The sequence below is a fragment of the Mobula birostris genome, chromosome 3 (genome assembly GCF_030028105.1).
Source record: "Mobula birostris isolate sMobBir1 chromosome 3, sMobBir1.hap1, whole genome shotgun sequence".
Lineage (NCBI taxonomy): Eukaryota > Metazoa > Chordata > Chondrichthyes > Myliobatiformes > Myliobatidae > Mobula > Mobula birostris.
The window spans coordinates 107,754,380-107,770,936 of NC_092372.1; positions in this window are offsets into that span (position 1 = coordinate 107,754,380).

Below are 16,557 nucleotides of genomic sequence, written 5' to 3' on the forward strand. Positions count from 1 at the left end.
CTGTGTGCTCAGTGACAACGTCTGATCACAGTCACTGTGTGCAAGGAAACTACCTCAGATCACCGTCACTGTGTACTAGTCACTACATCGGACCACAGTCACAGTGTGTTCAGGCACCATCTGATCACAGTCACTGCGTGCTCGGTCACTACATCTGATCACAGTCACTGTGTGTTCAGTGACTACATCTGATCAGAGTCATTGTGTGATCTATCACTACATTTGATCACTGTCACTGTGTGCTGGATCACTGCATCTGATAACAGTCACTGTTTGCTCGGTCAGCATCTGATCACAGTCACTGCGTGCTCGGTCACCACATCTGATCACATCCACTGTGTGCTCTGTCACCTTCTGATCACAGTCACTGTGTGCTTGATCACAACATCTGATCAGAGTCACTTTGTCCTCTGTCACTGCATCTTATCAGAATCACTGTGTGCTCAGTCACCATCTGATCACAGTCAGTGTGTGCTCGGTCACAAAATCTGATCACAGTCACTGTGTGTTCGCTGACTACATCTGATCACAGTCACTGTGTGCTCAGTCAGAACTTCTGATCACAGTCACTGTGTGCTCAGTCAGAACTTCTGATCACAGTCACTGTGTGCTCAGTCATTACATCGGACCACAGTCACTGTGTGCTCAGTCACCATCTGATCACAGTCACTGTGTGCTCGGTTACAAAATCTGATCACAGTCACTGTGTGTCACTCACTACACCTGATCACAGTCACTGTGTGCTTAGTCAGAACTTCTGATCACAGTCACTGTGTGCTCAGTCACTACATCGGACCACAGTCACTGTGTGCTCGGTCACCATCTGATCACGGTCACTGTGCGCTCGATCACTACATCTGATCACATTCACTGTGTGCAAGGACACTACATCAGATCACAGTCACTGTGTGCTCGGTCACTACATCTGACCACAGTCACTGTGTGCGCAGTCACCATCTGATCACAGTCACTGTGTGCTCGGTCACAAAATCTGATCACAGTCACTGTGTGTTCGCTCACTACACCTGATCACAGTCACAGTGTGCTCAGTCACGATCTGATCACAGTCACTGTGTGCTCGGTCACTACATCTGATCATAGTCACTGTGTGTTCAGTGATTACATCTGATCAGAGTCGCTGTGTGATCTATCACTACATTTGATCACTGTCACTGTGTGCTGGGTCACTGCATCTGATAACAGTCACTGTTTGCTCGGTCAGCATCGGATCACAGTCACTGGGTGCACGGTCACCACATCTGATCACATTCACTGTGTGCGTAGTCAACATCTTATCACAGTCACTGTGTGCTCGGTCACAAAATCTGATCACAGTCACTGTGTGTTTGGTCACCACATCTGATCACATTCACTGTGTGCTCTGTCACTGTCTGATCACAGTCACTGTGTGCTTGATCACAACATCTGATCAGAGTCACTTTGTGCTCTGTCACTGCATCTGATCAGAGTCACTGTGTGCTCAGTCACCATCTGATCACAGTCGCTGTGTGCTCACTCACTACATCTGATCACATTTACTGTGTGCAAGTACACTACCTCAGATCACCGTCACTGTGTGCTCAGTCACCATCTGATCACAGTCGCTGTGTGCTCACTCACTACATCTGATCACATTTACTGTGTGGAAGGACACTACATCAGATCACAGTCACTGTGTGCTCGGTCACTACATCTGACCACAATGACTGTGTGCGCAGTCACCATCTGATCACAGTCACTGTGTGTTCGCTCACTACACCTGATCACAGTCACAGTGTGCTCAGTCACCATCTGATCACAGTCACTGTGTGCTCGGTCACTTCATCTGATCACAGTCACTGTGTGTTCAGTGATTACATCTGATCAGAGTCACTGTGTGATCTATCACTACATTTGATCACTGTCACTGTGTGCTGGGTCACTGCATCTGATAACTGTCACTGTTTGCTCGGTCAGCATCTGATCACAGTCACTGGGTGCTCGGTCACCACATCTGATCACATTCACTGTGTGCTCTGTCACCTTCTGATCACAGACACTGTGTGCTTGATCACAACATCTGATCAGAGTCACTTTGTGCTCTGTCACTGCATCTGATCAGAGTCACTGTGTGTGCTCAGTCACCATCTGATCACAGTCAATGTGTGCTCGGTCACAAAATCTGATCACCGTCACTGTGTGTTCGCTCACTACATCTGATCACAGTCACTGTGTGCTCAGTCAGAACTTCTGATCACAGTCACTGTGTGCAAGGAAACTACATCAGATCACAGTCACTGTGTGCTCAGTCACTACATCGGACCACAGTCACTGTGTGCTCGGTCACCATCTGATCACAGTCACTGTGTGCTCGATCACTACATCTGATCACATTCACTGTGAGCAAGGACACTACATCAGATCACAGTCACTGTGTGCTCGGTCACTACAGCTGACCACAGTCACTGTGTGCGCAGTCACCATCTGATCACAGTCACTGTGTGCTCGGTCACAAAATCTGATCACAGTCACTGTGTGTTCGCTCACTACGCCTGATCACAATCACTGTGTGCTCAGTGACAACGTCTGATCACAGTCACTGTGTGCAAGGAAACTACCTCAGATCACCGTCACTGTGTACTAGTCACTACATCGGACCACAGTCACAGTGTGCTCAGGCACCATCTGATCACAGTCACTGCGTGCTCGGTCACTACATCTGATCACAGTCACTGTGTGTTCAGTGACTACATCTGATCAGAGTCATTGTGTGATCTATCACTACATTTGATCACTGTCACTGTGTGCTGGATCACTGCATCTGATAACAGTCACTGTTTGCTCGGTCAGCATCTGATCACAGTCACTGCGTGCTCGGTCACCACATCTGATCACATCCACTGTGTGCTCTGTCACCTTCTGATCACAGTCACTGTGTGCTTGATCACAACATCTGATCAGAGTCACTTTGTCCTCTGTCACTGCATCTTATCAGAATCACTGTGTGCTCAGTCACCATCTGATCACAGTCAGTGTGTGCTCGGTCACAAAATCTGATCACAGTCACTGTGTGTTCGCTGACTACATCTGATCACAGTCACTGTGTGCTCAGTCAGAACTTCTGATCACAGTCACTGTGTGCTCAGTCAGAACTTCTGATCACAGTCACTGTGTGCTCAGTCATTACATCGGACCACAGTCACTGTGTGCTCAGTCACCATCTGATCACAGTCACTGTGTGCTCGGTTACAAAATCTGATCACAGTCACTGTGTGTCACTCACTACACCTGATCACAGTCACTGTGTGCTTAGTCAGAACTTCTGATCACAGTCACTGTGTGCTCAGTCACTACATCGGACCACAGTCACTGTGTGCTCGGTCACCATCTGATCACGGTCACTGTGCGCTCGATCACTACATCTGATCACATTCACTGTGTGCAAGGACACTACATCAGATCACAGTCACTGTGTGCTCAGTCACTACATCTGACCACAGTCACTGTGTGCGCAGTCACCATCTGATCACAGTCACTGTGTGCTCGGTCACAAAATCTGATCACAGTCACTGTGTGTTCGCTCACTACACCTGATCACAGTCACAGTGTGCTCAGTCACGATCTGATCACAGTCACTGTGTGCTCGGTCACTACATCTGATCATAGTCACTGTGTGTTCAGTGATTACATCTGATCAGAGTCGCTGTGTGATCTATCACTACATTTGATCACTGTCACTGTGTGCTGGGTCACTGCATCTGATAACAGTCACTGTTTGCTCGGTCAGCATCGGATCACAGTCACTGGGTGCACGGTCACCACATCTGATCACATTCACTGTGTGCGTAGTCAACATCTTATCACAGTCACTGTGTGCTCGGTCACAAAATCTGATCACAGTCACTGTGTGTTTGGTCACCACATCTGATCACATTCACTGTGTGCTCTGTCACTGTCTGATCACAGTCACTGTGTGCTTGATCACAACATCTGATCAGAGTCACTTTGTGCTCTGTCACTGCATCTGATCAGAGTCACTGTGTGCTCAGTCACCATCTGATCACAGTCGCTGTGTGCTCACTCACTACATCTGATCACATTTACTGTGTGCAAGTACACTACCTCAGATCACCGTCACTGTGTGCTCAGTCACCATCTGATCACAGTCGCTGTGTGCTCACTCACTACATCTGATCACATTTACTGTGTGGAAGGACACTACATCAGATCACAGTCACTGTGTGCTCGGTCACTACATCTGACCACAATGACTGTGTGCGCAGTCACCATCTGATCACAGTCACTGTGTGTTCGGTCACAAAATCTGATCACAGTCACTGTGTGTTCGCTGACTACACCTGATCACAGTCACAGTGTGCTCAGTCACCATCTGATCACAGTCACTGTGTGCTCGGTCACGTCATCTGATCACAGTCACTGTGTGTTCAGTGATTACATCTGATCAGAGTCACTGTGTGATCTATCACTACATTTGATCACTGTCACTGTGTGCTGGGTCACTGCATCTGATAACTGTCACTGTTTGCTCGGTCAGCATCTGATCACAGTCACTGGGTGCTCCGTCACCACATCTGATCACATTCACTGTGTGCTCTGTCACCTTCTGATCACAGACACTGTGTGCTTGATCACATCATCTGATCAGAGTCACTTTGTGCTCTGTCACTGCATCTGATCAGAGTCACTGTGTGCTCAGTCACCATCTGATCACAGTCAATGTGTGCTCGGTCACAAAATCTGATCACCGTCACTGTGTGTTCGCTCACTACATCTGATCACAGTCACTGTGTGCTCAGTCAGAACTTCTGATCACAGTCACTGTGTGCAAGGAAACTACATCAGATCACAGTCACTGTGTGCTCAGTCACTACATCGGACCACAGTCACTGTGTGCTCGGTCACCATCTGATCACAGTCACTGTGTGCTCGATCACTACATCTGATCACATTCACTGTGAGCAAGGACACTACATCAGATCACAGTCACTGTGTGCTCGGTCACTACAGCTGACCACAGTCACTGTGTGCGCAGTCACCATCTGATCACAGTCACTGTGTGCTCGGTCACAAAATCTGATCACAGTCACTGTGTGTTCGCTCACTACTTCTGATCACAGTCACTGTGTGTTCGCTCACTACATCTGCTCAAAGTCACGGTGTGCTCAGTCACAACATCTGACCACAATCACTGTGTGCTCAGTGACTACATATGATCAGAGTCACTGTGTGCTCGATCACTACACCTGATCACAATCACTGTGTGCTCAGTGACAACGTCTGATCACAGTCACTGTGTGCAAGGAAACTACCTCAGATCACCGTCTCTGTGTACTAGTCACTACATCGGACCACAGTCACTGTGTGCTCAGTCAGAACTTCTGATCACAGTCACTGTGTGCAGGGACACTACATCAGATCACAGTCACTGTGTGCTCAGTCACGACATCGGACCACAGTCACTGTGTGCTCAGTCACCATCTGATCACAGTCACTGTGTGCTCGGTCACTATATCTGATCACAGTCAGTGTGTGCTCGGTCACAAAATCTGATCACAGTCACTGTGTGTTCGCTCACTACATCTGATCACAGTCACTGTGTGCTCAGTCAGAACTTCTGGTCACATTCACTGTGTGCAAGGACACTACATCAGATCACAGTCACTGTGTGCTCGGTCACTACATCTGAACACAGTCACTGTGTGCGCAGTTACCATCTGATCACAGTCACTGTGTGCTCGGTCACAAAATCTGATCACAGTCACTGTGTATTCACTCACTACACCTGATCACAGTTACTGTGTGCTCAGTGACAACATCTGATCATAGTCACTGTGTGCAAGTACACTACCTCAGATCACCGTCACTGTGTACTCAGTCACTACATCGGACCACAGACACACTGTGCTCAGTCACCATCTGATCACATTTACTGTGTGCTCTGTCACCTTCTTATCACAGTCAATGTGTGCTTGATCACAACATCTGATCAGAGTCACTGTGTGCTCTGTGACTGCATCTGATCAGAGTTACTGTGTGCTCAGTCACTATCTGATCACAGTCAGTGTGCGCTCGGTCACAAAATCTGATCACAGTCACTGTGTGTTCGCTCACTACATCTGATCACAGTTACTGTGTGCTCAGTCAGAACTTCTGATCACAGTCACTGTGTGCAAGGAAACTACATCTGATCACAGTCACTGTGTGCTCAGTCACTACATCAGATCACAGTCACTGTGTGCTCAGTCACTACATCGGACCACAGTCACTGTGTGCTCGGTCACCATCTGATCACCGTCACTGTGTGCTCGATCACTACATCTGATCACATTCACTGTCTGCAAGGACACTACATCAGATCACAGTCACTGTGTGCTCGGTCACTGCATCTGACCACAGTCACTGTGTGCGCAGTCACCATCTGATCACAGACACTGTGTGCTCGGTCACAAAATCTGATCACAGTCACTGTGTGTTCGCTGACTACACCTGATCACAATCACTGTGTGCTCAGTGACAACATCTGATCACAGTCACTGTGTGCAAGGAAACTACCTCAGATCACCGTCACTGTGTACTAGTCACTACATCAAACCACAGTCACAGTGTGCTCAGTCACCAGCTGATCACAGTCACTGTGTGCTCGGTCACTACATCTGATCACAGTCACTGTGTGTTCAGTGACTGCATCTGATCAGAGTCATTGTGTGATCTATCACTAAATTTGATCACTGTCACTGTGTGCTGGGTCACTGCATCTGATAACAGTCACTGTTTGCTCGGTCAGCATCTGATCACAGTCACTGGGTGCTCGGTCACCACATCTGATCACATTCACTGTGTGCTCTGTCACCTTCTGATCACAGTCACTGTGTGCTTGATCACAACATCTGATCAGAGTCACTTTGTGCTTTGTCACTGCATCTGATCAGAGTCAGTGTGTGCTCAGTCACCATCAGATCACAGTCAGTGTGTGCTCGGTCACAAAATCTGATCACAGTCACTGTGTGTTCGCTCACTACATCTGATCACAGTCACTGTGTGCTCAGGCAGAACTTCTGATCAGAGTCACTGTGTGCAGGGACACTACATCAGATCACAGTCACTGTGTGCTCAGTCACTACATCGGACCACAGTCACTGTGTGCTCGGTCACTACATCTGACCACAGTCACTGTGTGCGCAGTCACCATCTGATCACATCCACTGTGTGCTCTGTCACCTTCTGATCACAGTCACTGTGTGCTTGATCACAACATCTGAACAGAGTCACTTTGTCCTCTGTCACTGCATCTAATCAGAATCAGTGTGTGCTCAGTCACCATCTGATCACAGTCACTGTGTGTTCGCTCACTACATCTGATCACAGTCACTGGGTGCTCAGTCAGAACTTCTGATCACAGTCACTGTGTGCAGGGACACTACATCAGATCACAGTCACTGTATGCTCAGTCACTACATCGGACCACAGTCACTGTGTGCTCAGTCACCATCTGATCACAGTCACTGTGTGCTCGGTTACAAAATCTGATCACAGTCACTGTGTGTTCACTCACTACACCTGATCACAGTTACTGTGTGCTCAGTGACAACATCTGATCATAGTCACTGTGTGCAAGTACACTACCTCAGATCACCGTCACTGTGTACTCAGTCACTGCATCGGACCACAGTCACAGTGTGCTCAGTCACCAGCTGATCACATTCACTGTGTGCTTGATCACAACATCTGATCAGAGTCACTTTGTGCTCTGTCACTGCATCTGATCAGAGTCACTGTGTGCTCAGTCACCATCTGATCACAGTCAGTGTGTGCTCGGTCACAAAATCTGATCACAGTCACTGTGTGTTCGGTCACCACATCTGATCACATTCACTGTGTGCTCTGTCACCATCTGATCACAGTCACTGTGTGCTTGATCACAACATCTGATCAGAGTCACTGTGTGCTCTGTGACTGCATCTGATCAGAGTTACTGAGTGCTCAGTCACTATCTGATCACAGTCAGTGTGTGCTCGGTCACAAAATCTGATCACAGTCACTGTGCGTTCGCTCACTACATCTGATCACAGTCACTGTGTGCTCAGTCAGAACTTCTGATCAGAGTCACTGTGTGCAAGGAAACTACATCTGATCACAGTCACTGTGTGCTGAGTCACTACATCGGACCACAGTCACTGTGTGCTCGGTCACCATCTGATCACGGTCACAGTGTGCTCGATCACTACATCTGATCACATTCACTGTGTGCAAGGAGACTACATCAGATCACAGTCACTGTGTGCTCGGTCACTACATCTGACCACAGTCACTGTGGGCGCAGTCACCATCTGATCACAGTCACTGTGTGTTCGCTCACTACACCTGATCACAGTCACAGTGTGCTCAGTCACCATCTGATCACAGTCACTGTGTGCTCGGTCACTACATCTGATCATAGTCACTGTGTGTTCAGTGATTACATCTGATCAGAGTCGCTGTGTGATCTATCACTACATTTGATCACTGTCACTGTGTGCTGGGTCACTGCATCTGATAACAGTCACTGTTTGCTCGGTCAGAATCGGATCACAGTCACTGGGTGCTCGGTCACCACATCTGATCACATTCACTGTGTGCGCAATCACCATCTGATCACAGTCACTGTGTGCTCGGTCACAAAATCTGATCACAGTCACTGTGTGTTTGGTCACCACATCTGATCACATTCACTGGGTGCTCTGTCACTGTCTGATCACAGTCACTGTGTGCTTGATCACAACATCTGATCAGAGTCACTTTGTGCTCTGTCACTGCATCCCATCAGAGTCACTGTGTGCTCAGTCACCATCTGATGACAGTCAGTGTGTGCTCGGTCACAAAATCTGATCACAGTCACTGTGTGTTCGCTCACTACATCTGATCACAGTCACTGTGTGCTCAGTCAGAACTTCTGATCACAGTCAATGTGTGCAAGTACACTACCTCAGATCACCGTCACTGTGTACTCAGTCACTACATCGGACCACAGTCACAGTGTGATCAGTCACCATCTGAACACAGTCACTGTGTGCTCGGTCACTATATCTGATCACATTCACTGTGTGCTCGGTCACTACATCTGACCACAGTCACTGTGTGCGCAGTCACCATCTGATCACAGTCACTGTGTGCTCGGTCACAAAATCTGATCACAGTAACTGTGTGTTCGCTCACTACACCTGATCACAGTCACAGTGTGCTCAGTCACCATCTGATCACAGTCAATGTGTGCTCGGTCACAAAATCTGATCACAGTGACTGTGTGTTCAGTGATTACATCTGATCAGAGTCACTGTGTGATCTATCACTACATTTGATCACTGTCACTGTGTGCTGGGTCACTGCATCTGATAACAGTCACTGGGTGCTCGGTCACCACATCTGATCACATTCACTGTGTGCTCTGTCACCTTCTGATCACAGTCACTGTGTGCTTGATCACAACATCTGATCAGAGTCACTTTGTGCTCTGTCACTGCATCTGATCAGAGTCACTGTGTGCTCAGTCACCATCTGATCACAGTCAATGTGTGCTCGGTCACAAAATCTGATCACAGTCACTGTGTGTTCGCTCACTACATCTGATCACAGTCACTGTGTGCTCAGTCAGAACTTCTGATCACAGTCACTGTGTGCAAGGGAGCTACCTCAGATCACCGTCACTTTGTACTAGTCACTACATCGGACCACAGTCACAGTGTGCTCAGTCACCATCTGATCAGATTCACTGTGTGCTCTGTCACCTTCTGATCACAGTCAGTGTGTGCTCGGTCACAAAATCTGATCACAGTCACTGTGTGTTCGCTCTCTACTTCTGATCACAGGCACTGTGTGTTCGCTCACTACATCTGCTCAAAGTCACGGTGTGCTCAGTCACAACATCTGACCACAATCACTGTGTGCTCAGTGACTACATATGATCAGATTCACTGTGTGCTCAGTCACTGCATCAGATCACAGTCACCGTGTGCTCGTTCACTATATCTGAACACATTCACTGCGTGCAAGGACACTACATCAGATCACAGTCACTGCGTGCTCGGTCAATACCTCTGACCACAGTCACTATGTGCTCAGTCACAATCTGATCAGAGTCACTGTGTGCTGAGTGACTACATCTGATCAGAGTCACTGCGTGCTCGGTCACTACATCTGATCACAGTCACTGTGTGCTAGGTCACTACATCTGATCACAGTCACTGTGTGCAAGGACACTACATCAGATCACAGTCACTGTGTGTTCGCTTACTACATCTGATCACATTCACTGTGTGCTCTGTCACCTTCTGATCACAGTCACTGTGTGCTTGATCACAACATCTCATCAGAGTCACTGTGTGCTCTGTGACTGCATCTGATCAGAGTTACTGTGTGCTCAGTTACTATCTGATCACAGTCAGTGTGTGCTCGGTCACAAAATCTGATCACAGTCACTGTGTGCTCGGTCACAAAATCTGATCACAGTCACTGTGTGTTCGCTCACTGCATCTGATCACAGTCACTGTGTGCTCAGTCAGAACTTCTGATCACAGTCACTGTGTGCAAGGAAACTACATCAGATCACAGTCACTGTGTGCTCAATCACTACATCGGACCACAGTCACTGTGTGCTCGGTCACCATCTGATCACCGACACTGTGTGCTCGATCACTACATCTGATCACATTCACTGTGTGCAAGGACACTACATCAGATCACAGTCACTGTGTGCTCGGTCACTACATCTGACCACAGTCACTGTGTGCGCAGTCACCATCTGATCACAGACACTGTGTGCTCGGTCACAAAATCTGATCACAGTCACTGTGTGTTCGCTCACTACGCCTGATCACAATCACTGTGTGCTCAGTGACAACGTCTGATCACAGTCACTGTGTGCAAGGAAACTACCTCAGATCACCGTCACTGTGTACTAGTCACTACATCGGACCACAGTCACAGTGTGCTCAGGCACCATCTGATCACAGTCACTGCGTGCTGGATCACTGCATCTGATAACAGTCACTGTTTGCTCGGTCAGCATCTGATCACAGTCACTGCGTGCTCGGTCACCACATCTGATCACATCCACTGTGTGCTCTGTCACCTTCTGATCACAGTCACTGTGTGCTTGATCACAACATCTGATCAGAGTCACTTTGTCCTCTGTCACTGCATCTTATCAGAATCACTGTGTGCTCAGTCACCATCTGATCACAGTCAGTGTGTGCTCGGTCACAAAATCTGATCACAGTCACTGTGTGTTCGCTGACTACATCTGATCACAGTCACTGTGTGCTCAGTCAGAACTTCTGATCACAGTCACTGTGTGCTCAGTCAGAACTTCTGATCACAGTCACTGTGTGCTCAGTCATTACATCGGACCACAGTCACTGTGTGCTCAGTCACCATCTGATCACAGTCACTGTGTGCTCGGTTACAAAATCTGATCACAGTCACTGTGTGTCACTCACTACACCTGATCACAGTCACTGTGTGCTTAGTCAGAACTTCTGATCACAGTCACTGTGTGCTCAGTCACTACATCGGACCACAGTCACTGTGTGCTCGGTCACCATCTGATCACGGTGACTGTGTGCTCGATCACTACATCTGATCACATTCACTGTGTGCAAGGACACTACATCAGATCACAGTCACTGTGTGCTCGGTCACTACATCTGACCACAGTCACTGTGTGCGCAGTCACCATCTGATCACAGTCACTGTGTGCTCGGTCACAAAATCTGATCACAGTCACTGTGTGTTCGCTCACTACACCTGATCACAGTCACAGTGTGCTCAGTCACGATCTGATCACAGTCACTGTGTGCTCGGTCACTACATCTGATCTTAGTCACTGTGTGTTCAGTGATTACATCTGATCAGAGTCGCTGTGTGATCTATCACTACATTTGATCACTGTTACTGTGTGCTGGGTCACTGCATCTGATAACAGTCACTGTTTGCTCGGTCAGCATCGGATCACAGTCACTGGGTGCACGGTCACCACATCTGATCACAGTCACTGTGTGCTCGGTCACAAAATCTGATCACAGTCACTGTGTGTTTGGTCACCACATCTGATCACATTCACTGTGTGCTCTGTCACTGTCTGATCACAGTCACTGTGTGCTTGATCACAACATCTGATCAGAGTCACTTTGTGCTCTGTCACTGCATCTGATCAGAGTCACTGTGTGCTCAGTCACCATCTGATCACAGTCGCTGTGTGCTCACTCACTACATCTGATCACATTCACTGTGTGCAAGTACACTACCTCAGATCACCGTCACTGTGTGCTCAGTCACCATCTGATCTCAGTCGCTGTGTGCTCACTCACTACATCTGATCACATTTACTGTGTGGAAGGACACTACATCAGATCACAGTCACTGTGTGCTCGGTCACTACATCTGACCACAATGACTGTGTGCGCAGTCACCATCTGATCACAGTCACTGTGTGTTCGGTCACAAAATCTGATCACAGTCACTGTGTGTTCGCTCACTACACCTGATCACAGTCACAGTGTGCTCAGTCACCATCTGATCACAGTCACTGTGTGCTCGGTCACTTCATCTGATCACAGTCACTGTGTGTTCAGTGATTACATCTGATCAGAGTCACTGTGTGATCTATCACTACATTTGATCACTGTCACTGTGTGCTGGGTCACTGCATCTGATAACTGTCACTGTTTGCTCGGTCAGCATCTGATCACAGTCACTGGGTGCTCGGTCACCACATCTGATCACATTCACTGTGTGCTCTGTCACCTTCTGATCACAGACACTGTGTGCTTGATCACAACATCTGATCAGAGTCACTTTGTGCTCTGTCACTGTATCTGATCAGAGTCACTGTGTGCTCAGTCACCATCTGATCACAGTCAATGTGTGCTCGGTCACAAAATCTGATCACCGTCACTGTGTGTTCGCTCACTACATCTGATCACAGTCCACTGTGTGCTCAGTCAGAACTTCTGATCACAGTCACTGTGTGCAAGGAAACTACATCAGATCACAGTCACTGTGTGCTCAGTCACTACATCGGACCACAGTCACTGTGCTCGGTCACCATCTGATCACAGTCACTGTGTGCTCGATCACTACATCTGATCACATTCACTGTGAGCAAGGACACTACATCAGATCACAGTCACTGTGTGCTCGGTCACTACAGCTGACCACAGTCACTGTGTGCGCAGTCACCATCTGATCACAGTCACTGTGTGCTCGGTCACAAAATCTGATCACAGTCACTGTGTGTTCGCTCACTACTTCTGATCACAGTCACTGTGTGTTCGCTCACTACATCTGCTCAAAGTCACGGTGTGCTCAGTCACAACATCTGACCACAATCACTGTGTGCTCAGTGACTACATATGATCAGAGTCACTGTGTGCTCGATCACTACATCTGATCACATTCACTGTGAGCTCAGTCACTGCATCAGATCACAGTCACCGTGTGCTCGTTCACTATATCTGAACACATTCACTGCGTGCAAGGACACTACATCAGATCACAGTCACTGTGTGCTCGGTCACTACATCGGACCACAGTCACTGTGTGCTCGGTCACCATCTGATCACCGTCACTGTGTGCTCGATCACTACATCTGATCACATCCACTGTTTGCAAGGACACTACATCAGATCACAGTCACTGTGTGCTCGGTCACTACATCTGACCACAGTCACTGTGTGCGCAGTCACCATCTGATCACAGACACTGTGTGCTTGGTCACAAAATCTGATCACATTTACTGTGTGCTCTGTCACCTTCTGATCACCGTCACTGTGTGTTCGCTCACTACATCTGATCACATTCACTGTGTGCTCTGTCACCTTCTGATCACAGTCACTGTGTGCTTGATCACAACATCTCATCAGAGTCACTGTGTGCTCTGTGACTGCATCTGATCAGAGTTACTGTGTGCTCAGTTACTATCTGATCACAGTCAGTGTGTGCTCGGTCACAAATCTGATCACAGTCACTGTGTGTTCGCTCACTGCATCTGATCACAGTCACTGTGTGCTCAGTCAGAACTTCTGATCACAGTCACTGTGTGCAAGGAAACTACATCAGATCACAGTCACTGTGTGCTCGGTCACTACATCGGACCACAGTCACTGTGTGCTCGGTCACCATCTGATCACCGTCACTGTGTGCTCGATCACTACATCTGATCACATTCACTGTGTGCAAGGACACTACATCAGATCACAGTCACTGTGTGCTCGGTCACTACATCTGACCACAGTCACTGTGTGCGCAGTCACCATCTGATCACAGACACTGTGTGCTCGGTCACAAAATCTGATCACAGTCACTGTGTGTTCGCTCACTACACCTGATCACAATCACTGTGTGCTCAGTGACAACGTCTGATCACAGTCACTGTGTGCAAGGAAACTACCTCAGATCACCGTCTCTGTGTACTAGTCACTACATCGGACCACAGTCACTGTGTGCTCAAGTCAGAACTTCTGATCACAGTCACTGTGTGCAGGGGACACTACATCACATCACAGTCACTGTGTGCTCAGTCACGACATCGGACCACAGTCACTGTGTGCTCAGTCACCATCTGATCACAGTCACTGTGTGCTCGGTCACTATATCTGATCACAGTCAGTGTGTGCTCGGTCACAAAATCTGATCACAGTCACTGTGTGTTCGCTCACTACATCTGATCACAGTCACTGTGTGCTCAGTCAGAACTTCTGGTCACATTCACTGTGTGCAAGGACACTACATCAGATCACAGTCACTGTGTGCTCGGTCACTACATCTGAACACAGTCACTGTGTGCGCAGTTACCATCTGATCACAGTCACTGTGTGCTCGGTCACAAAATCTGATCACAGTCACTGTGTGTTCACTCACTACACCTGATCACAGTTACTGTGTGCTCAGTGACAACATCTGATCATAGTCACTGTGTGCAAGTACACTACCTCAGATCACCGTCACTGTGTACTCAGTCACTACATCGGACCACAGACACAGTGTGCTCAGTCACCATCTGATCACATTTACTGTGTGCTCTGTCACCTTCTTATCACAGTCAATGTGTGCTTGATCACAACATCTGATCAGAGTCACTGTGTGCTCTGTGACTGCATCTGATCAGAGTTACTGTGTGCTCAGTCACTATCTGATCACAGTCAGTGTGTGCTCGGTCACAAAATCTTATCACAGTCACTGTGTTTTCGCTCACCACATCTGATCACAGTCACTGTGTGCTCGGTCACAAAATCTGATCACAGTCACTGTGTGTTTGGTCACCACATCTGATCACATTCACTGTGTGCTCTGTCACTGTCTGATCACAGTCACTGTGTGCTTGATCACAACATCTGATCAGAGTCACTTTGTGCTCTGTCACTGCATCTGATCAGAGTCACTGTGTGCTCAGTCACCATCTGATCACAGTCGCTGTGTGCTCACTCACTACATCTGATCACATTCACTGTGTGCAAGTACACTACCTCAGATCACCGTCACTGTGTGCTCAGTCACCATCTGATCACAGTCGCTGTGTGCTCACTCACTACATCTGATCACATTTACTGTGTGGAAGGACACTACATCAGATCACAGTCACTGTGTGCTCGGTCACTACATCTGACCACAATGACTGTGTGCGCAGTCACCATCTGATCACAGTCACTGTGTGTTCGGTCACAAAATCTGATCACAGTCACTGTGTGTTCGCTCACTACACCTGATCACAGTCACAGTGTGCTCAGTCACCATCTGATCACAGTCACTGTGTGCTCGGTCACTTCATCTGATCACAGTCACTGTGTGTTCAGTGATTACATCTGATCAGAGTCACTGTGTGATCTATCACTACATTTGATCACTGTCACTGGTGTGCTGGGTCACTGCATCTGATAACTGTCACTGTTTGCTCGGTCAGCATCTGATCACAGTCACTGGGTGCTCGGTCACCACATCTGATCACATTCACTGTGTGCTCTGTCACCTTCTGATCACAGACACTGTGTGCTTGATCACAACATCTGATCAGAGTCACTTTGTGCTCTGTCACTGCATCTGATCAGAGTCACTGTGTGCTCAGTCACCATCTGATCACAGTCAATGTGTGCTCGGTCACAAAATCTGATCACCGTCACTGTGTGTTCGCTCACTACATCTGATCACAGTCACTGTGTGCTCAGTCAGAACTTCTGATCACAGTCACTGTGTGCAAGGAAACTACATCAGATCACAGTCACTGTGTGCTCAGTCACTACATCGGACCACAGTCACTGTGCTCGGTCACCATCTGATCACAGTCACTGTGTGCTCGATCACTACATCTGATCACATTCACTGTGAGCAAGGACACTACATCAGATCACAGTCACTGTGTGCTCGGTCACTACAGCTGACCACAGTCACTGTGTGCGCAGTCACCATCTGATCACAGTCACTGTGTGCTCGGTCACAAAATCTGATCACAGTCACTGTGTGTTCGCTCACTACTTCTGATCACAGTCACTGTGTGTTCGCTCACTACATCTGCTCAAAGTCACGGTGTGC